The 8082-nt window shown below is 34.2% G+C and overlaps 1 pseudogene; it reads right to left on the bottom strand.

Annotated features, from left to right (window-relative positions):
- Positions 1-982: 982 nt before the first annotated feature.
- On the bottom strand, positions 983-4789 carry LOC132272896 (wall-associated receptor kinase 2-like; annotated as a pseudogene).
- Positions 4790-8082: the final 3293 nt, after the last annotated feature.

Genomic DNA, 8082 nt, shown 5'->3' with positions numbered 1-8082 from the left:
GAGGGGTTTATTGCAATCAGGTCATACTTCAAGAGAGTTTAGTGCACTTTATCCTAAAAATTTAGAAGAATTTGGCCATAAAAAATTAAATCTTTTTCATAAGGTTGATTTTTTGAAAAAGAAACTTAAACAAATAAATAAATTTAATAAATTACTTTTCCAAGTTGATCTACCACACTCGAATGCATACAAGAATCCTCAAACATCAATCAGATTGCAGAGGACATCAGTCTCAGAATGATTTCCATTGGCAGTGCTGAAGATTCTAATAAAAACAAAACCGTTTTGAGTCATTTCCACGGGATATGATATCATTTTTCAAGTAGGTTTTATCCCCCGTGTGTGTGTGTGTGTGTCATATATATATGAAATATAAAATAAGAATCACAAATATGTTGTCGTTTTGGTGAACTCTGGGAAAATAATTAAAATATAATAACTCCCCTAAAAATGAAAAACTCTGAACTTTCTTCAGTTGCAACTAACCCCTCAACTATGTTAAATATGCAAATGAAGTCATGATGTCTAGTTGCTGCAAAAGTCTCTTTTGCCCTTAAATGCAATGACATTTTCCCATTATTATTTATTATTTTTTTGGAATGGTTCTCAAAGGGGTACATCAGGAGGACTTCCAAGGACCCATGGTATTACTTACTACTCTTTTTCAAGCACCCTTACAGTTCTAATAAGATCTGATGCACTAGTACTGGCATGATCGGTCAATATTTTTTCATGATTGTTCTCCAAAGCATAAATCTTCCATATATTTCAAGGATTTGTAAAAAAAGACCTGGCATTTAAATTTCTATACCGCATTTAGTTCGAATCATTGGCAAAGAGAGACGAAAAGGGTGAAAAACAAACATTAATCATATCATATGATCCATATCAACTACTCCACTTCCAAATATATATATATATATATATATATATATATATTGTTTTGAAGAAAAATAGTTTTGATATGTAAATGAATATTCTTTTCACATGGCAATAAGTGTCGGTAGACTATCCCCTCAACTTTCTCAAAAGCAATATTATTGCAATTATACTTAATTACAATATTGTGCAGATTACGGGTGATCCAATCATACATCTTATTCATTTATTGGAAAAAAAAAAAAAAAATTTACATATCTTATTTGTGAATTAACGTAATAAAACCCTGCAGTACATTATTTAAACAAATCAAATATAAAATGCAGTTGTATCATCATAAACAAAGCCATCATCTCCCATCACCTACTGAAACTGATACTTGATCCTTAATGCTATCATACACAGCCATTATATTGCCACTATCGCCACCATAACCGTGATCCTCCTTCTCACGGAGCAAGTACTCTCTCTCCTCTTAATTCAAACCGGCACTAACCCATCGGTGCTTTTCCATTGTTCTTAGTCCATCGAGTTCTGCTGCTACTTCCTTCATTGTAGGTCTTTCCTCGCCTTTTATCCTTAAGCACCTTTTTGCAAGATTAACTACTTCTTTTAGCTGCTCTGTATTTTCCTCTTGCACCACACAATCCTCCAGAATTTGAAATAGGCGATCATCTTTCAACGATATTAGAAAATACATAGCAAGACTTCTCTCCTCCTCTGGCCCCGTGAAAGAAAGTGGCATCCTTCTTGTGAGTAGCTCCACAAGAACTATACCAAAGCTATAAACATCACTCTTTTCAGTCAATTGACTTGTAAGCAAATATTCAGGATCCAAGTAACCAATGGTTCCCTGAACCATAGTTGATATTTCTACTTCATCGAGTGGAACCAACCTTGAAGCTCCAAAGTCGGACACCTTTGTAGTGTAATTATGATCCAAGAGTATGTTCATTAACTTGACATCTCTATGAATGATGGGAATAGAAGTCGCATAGTGCAAATATGATAGCACTCCAGCCGTTTTTGCAGCGATCCTCAGACGGGTTTCCCAAGACATGACCAAAGTCTTTCCTTCACCATGTATGTGGTGATAGAGTGTGTCATTGGTGATGAATTCATATACCAATAATGGAACTTCCGTCTCTAAGCAACAACCCAATAACTTTATCACATTTCTGTGATTAATTTGGGAGAGTACAACTACCTCATTTATGAATTGTTCAATCTGACTTCGATTTACCATTTTGGACTTCTTTATGGCAACTGTCAAGTTGTCTCGGAGAATTCCTTAGTAAACAGTACCATAACCTCCTTGACCGACAATCCTACTTTCATCATAGTTGTTGGTGGCATTCTCAAGCTCCTTTGCCGTAAAGATTTTAGCAGAATTGGCCGACAATTGCCTTTCAGAGAGTTGTTGTAGTAGCAAATAACCACCATTTTGTTGAAAGAACTTTTCTTTGAGCATGATGAGCTTTATTTTCTTGAATCCCCAGTACAACCAAGTGCTTCCAATTAATAAAACTGTAAGGCCTATGCCGATACCTACATTTATCCAAAAGAGTAAACTATGTTTTAATTAATGCAGATACCATATTACATTTTTTTAAGCCGTTTGATTTGGAGAGAACCCATAAAATAATAAAACAATGAGATAGGAATTGGAGACTTGCAAAAACTAAGATAATCCAATTTGTTATACAATTCCAAAGTTACTTTTATATAGTACTCTTCACTAGAAAGAAGCAAGAAGTCTGTAAAAATAGTATATATATAGCGACTATGGACCAGTCTAATCTGAGAAAAAACAAGTTATTATTGATTCTCTCTCTAATATATTTTAAATTAAAAAAGACACATATAACATTTATCTTTTATGTTTGGTGGTTGGTAGGGAGGATTAGAGTTTCCCTTATTTGGTTGGAAGGAAGGAAATAGAGGGAAAGAAGGGAATAGAGGGAAGAAGCAAGGAGAGCGATGGCACATCCCTCCTAACTCATGTTATAGAAAAGTAGTTTTTTTAAGGTCTAAAATTGGACTGGACTGAAGAGGGAGGTAAGAAAGAAACGTTACCGTACAACTATTTAATAGCAATTTTAACATTTAGTTACTTACAAAATTACTTATTAAACCTACCGAAATTCTTTCACACTTATAATAAGGGCATAATGGTGAAACAATATATAAAACCTCTCATTCCATTCCATCCCAAAAAAATAAATAAATTCCCATCTAACCTTTCTGCTATTCCTACAAAAAGTTAGAGAGACACATTCATAGGATGATTTCCCATTCATATGATGGTTCATCTATACCTCTCCCTTTCCCTTTCATCCACTTTTTTCATCCCTCCAACTAATTTCTGATAAATTTAAGCAATTATTGTTAAAAAGTTGACTTACCAGCTGAGACCTTTGTCAACAAAGACGGGGTCTAGAGTGCAACCCTCTCCATCTCTTTTGCCGTCCCCTTGGTATCACCTTGGGCAAGAACACTCATAACTGCCGGGAATGTTATGACAATTATTGGTGCAGTCATTCTGGGTCGAATTCTTACATTCATCAACATCTGAAAAATGATGAAACTAATAAATTAAGCATATGACCCTTAAAAAAGAAAGAAAAAAAAATTCTACTACTTATTCAGCAAACATATGGAAAAAGTTTTAGTTGAAGCTAGCTAGCCCAACATGAAATTAATGTCAAAAGTACCTTGACAACCATAGGGATTGGGCAAAGGCAAATATGGGTTTCCTTTGTAACCTTGAGGGCAGTTGCAGCGATACCCTGGACCATTACTGGACTCATTGCAGACACTTTCCTTTGGACATGCATAATTGGATGAGTTCTTTTGAGCTTCTTCGCATGTTAGATTACCAACTGCCCAGTCCAGCACAGTGGGAACAACACTTGTGTTTTGCAGAACACTGAGATCGGCTGTAGAGAAGTTATAAGCATCTTCTTCCACCAGAAAAGAATAACTGCATGGACTGAATTCCCATATCCTGCTGCGGTTAGATTGGCCTCGAACGCTGCTGTTAAAAATCAAAAGTCCTTCCGGGATGAGGCTTTGGCAGCATCCTATACCGGAGCAAACCCCATCACTTGAACTATTTGCACTAGCACAGAATGACATACATCCAGTCTTTATAAGGTCGTCTCCTTGGAGAGCTACGGCGTGTGCAAGGGTGTCACAACCAACAGCAGTGAACTTGTTACGGGTATAGGAAAATGGGAAGTAATTTAAACGAACAAAGGCAGTACTACTTCTAATTATCCCGCCGCTGGAGTCATAACAAGTACGGGCTACAGAAGTATAAATGCGCAATTCCTGAGCATCAAGGGATATGTTTAGGACCTCGATGGTAGAGCTGTTTCGTAACAGTGGTTTGGGAGGGTGAAGGTGTGGTTACAAGTTATCAGAAAAACTTCATTGAAGTAACAGCCCTCTCTTGTGCCAAACGGGTATGGAATTCTTACATTCCCACAATATTCTTCACAATCGGATCTAATTGTTTGGGATGCTTCTGTTGCTGTTAGTACTGCTGCTTACCACCATAGCAACACTATATGCAGATCCTTCCTTTTCAAAACCATGACGGTCTCTCTCTCCGTGGTTTATAAGTAATTAAGAATTATGAGATGTAGCTTTTTCTTTCCTCTGTTTGGAGGGGAAGGAGCATATATATAAACAACTTGTGTTTGACTTTATAGAAATATATTATTTATTTAATTTTTTGAATAATTAATTTTAAACCGAATGATTTCACCAAAAATGTTGACTCCAGAATTTCAAATGTATTGGATGTATTAAAGTGAGACCCAATCTTGGCTTAGAAATTTGACTGTTTCACTTTATTTATATTTGCTCTACTTTAATTACCAAAAACCTCAATTGAATAAAGCATCTATAATTTTTTAGTTATTTTATAAATTCTTCATGAAAACAAATTTGGAAGTCGTTAATCCAGTTTATATGTCCTTCACAACCACGTGTTTTCAACTAAACCTCTAATAGTTGGATTGCTTAACAAAGGGTGTTTCTTGACTCAGTTTTTTTCTCAGGATAAGAACACCATACAATGTTATCTTGGGATGGACTTTTGAGGTCCTCAGACAGAAGACAGTAAACCATATTACTTACCCGGTTTGCTCGTTAAATTTCCGAAAATAAAGAGACATAACAACAAAAAATAAATAAATAAATAAATAAAAATAAAAGTAAAAATCAAACTTGCTCTTATAATTGTCAAGTTACTTGTATAACTTGAGGAATTAAAGTCTATTTAAGAGAAAAGTATTTGGTCGCTATAATTAAACCCAAGACTTTTTACATTCACATCTGAGGTGGGGTAAGAATCACGTAACCAACTCAAACACGTTACATTTTCTTAATTTGTTCATATAATTTCATATACACAACCAATTCCACTGTGGTTATACATATAAATAAATAAATAAATAAATAAATATATATATATATATATATATATATCATTTTTTGTTTTGCGAATACCAAAATGATTGAAAGGGCAAACTGGGTTTGCACGTATGAATCTTTTGAACATGTCAACTATAGCGTCCCCAAATTATGTGGCCAATGGTGCACAAAAAATTGATTATCTTTTATTATTACCAAATAATCCTATGAGGATACATTACAGTTTATATTATTATTTTTTAATAATTATGCAGACCTTTAATTTTTCATTAAAAAATTATATTGAAGTTCGAATCTGGATACCTCATCATTAAATCTTCAATACTATTTTTTTCTATGTTGTGGACAAGTGAATAATTTTTATTTTTTATTTTTTTATAAATAATTCAGGGTATTCGAGGATTCGTCCCGACTAATCCCGAAGATTCAAAAAGCGCCTCTCTACTCCGGACCAGATAAATCGCTGAGTATGACAGCGGAGGCGTGGTCCCAAGTTATCATAAGCTCCTAACAAACACCTAAGTCCAAGTGATTTTACCATTAGGACAACCCTTGGGTTGACAAGTGAATTAATTGGTGTATATGGAATCCCATTTTCCAGCACTATTAACTGTTCTTTTCTTTCTTTTCCTTTTTTTTTTTTTTTATTTTTTTTTTTATTTTTTGTTTTTTTTTTTGCCTTCATTACTTACTCAAAAAATGATAGTTTAACGGGATAATAAACTAGTTGTCCTCCAAGATCTTACATGGCATATTAATTGCACTAACTAATTTTAGAAAAAATTAACCCTCATCCTCATCTTCTTCACCATTTTTTTTTTTTTTTCTATATCAGTTATTCCTTTGTACAATTCTTCTTTCTATAAAATACCTTTTTTTAATATTTTTTTTTTCCCTTTTTCTGATGTCTTCAATAAATATTATATATTGTTAATCTTTCAGAAAAAAAAAAATAATAATAATAATAATTATATCCTAAGGAAAAAAAAAAAAAATTAAAAAAGAGAATGTATTTAGAAGGTTTTAACACAATTATGGATGAATTCAAAAATTGTCAATATAGTGGACTAATATTTCTTTGACTGGGTTAATACAAGTAATAATATATATATATATTTTTTTTTGGACTAAAAAATAAATAAATAAATAAATTGGGTAGACTTGAGCCCACCAAAGCCCACCCTAGATCCGATAGTGGACATAGTTAAATTTATGTTTCGATTGAATTTAAGAGAATTAGAGCCGTAGAGGCAAGAAATAAGGATACTTGATTGGAAAATGATAAATATCATGACCCCTATTTTGATCTTGAATGACTTGCCGTAATTTTAGAAAGGAATAGTTCTACTAAAAGTGAGTTTTAATGGGCATTCACGATAAAAAAAAAAGAAAAAAAAAAGGGATAATTTCACTAACACCCCCAGTAGTTTGGTCAAATATCAGTCTAAAACATCTTTCAAAAATAACTATCACTCACATTACAAACGTTTGCTCTGTTTTTCACTCACACCCCAAAAGTTAATTGACAGGTATGTCAGACCACTTTTTACATGTAAAAAGACATTCTTACCCTTTGACTTTGGTTGTTGGAAACGGGGGCATTAAAAACATAAACTTTGGATGAGATTTGGAATAGACTCCGCTAATAATTTTTTGCGGATTTCTAGACGAGCGCATTTCTCTCCGTAAGGAGATGAATGTGGTATATTTACTTTCTCAAATCCGTCTCCGGGTGAATGAGAAATTAGCTCCAAAGTGTGGTGTTTTGATAAGCTTAAATGGGTATGCAAAATGTGGGAAGTATTTGTCCCACATGAAAAAAAATGTTGAAACAAATTAAAATTTAAATAAGCTGAGTTTAGAATTTGGGCTTGGGCTTGGACCTAATTGTAAAGTCCAGATTATTCTTTTTTGGAATTTTTTATTGGGCCTAATTTTAGACTGGGCTTATTTAAATGGGTTTCACAAATGGGTGGGTTTTTTGGGTGGTTAGTTTTTTGAATTAAAAAAACTACTTTTTTGTTTTTCTAAAAGGTTACACCTTTTAAATTAAAAAACCATATTTTAGTTTTTCTAAAGGGTTACACCTTTTAAATTAAAAAATCACTTTTTAGTTTTTTTCAAAGGGTTACACCTTTTTCCGAACCATCATAACCCATGGTTGCACCCACTCGAAAAGGCACATTGCAACCTATTGTAATAGATGTGTCTATTGGTGAACAGACACCATGTGAACCATTGCAACCTATTGGAATAGATGTGTCTAGTGGTGAACAGACACCATGTGAACCATTGCAACCTATTGCAATGGTTGTGTTCAATAATGAAGAGATACACCCCATCCGAAAAGACATTTCTGTTTCTATAAATACCCCCCTTTGGATCATTTGCAAGTTGTTCATTTTCATTTTCTTCTATCTCCCTCTCTAGACTTGAACCCAACCCAAGTGGGTTCAAACCATAGGTTAAGTGGTCCGAACCACTTAGACCCTAATCCAATTTCATCGAGCCATATTAAGATTGGTCCGAACCATTTGATTCGAATTGCACCCAATTCAGCATTTATATAACATAAATGCATTTTTGAGTCAGAGATAGTATTACACGGAGAAGGTTCGCCGTATCCACAAGTTTGTAGTGCTGCTACTGGTGGATGTAGACCGTTGTATCCTGGGAGATAGACGCCACTGAGTCCGTTAGCACCACAGCGGGGCGAATCTGTCTTAAAGACATAGTATCCAATACTAGCCTCGGTCCAGG

Source organism: Cornus florida, unplaced genomic scaffold (assembly GCF_030987335.1).
Source record: "Cornus florida cultivar Cherokee Brave unplaced genomic scaffold, ASM3098733v1 CherokeeBrave_3.0.0_Hap2_Chr09, whole genome shotgun sequence".
Taxonomy (NCBI): Eukaryota; Viridiplantae; Streptophyta; class Magnoliopsida; order Cornales; family Cornaceae; genus Cornus; species Cornus florida.
The sequence above is the reverse complement of the archived record's forward strand: the minus strand, read 5'-3'. Positions and strand labels throughout refer to the sequence as shown.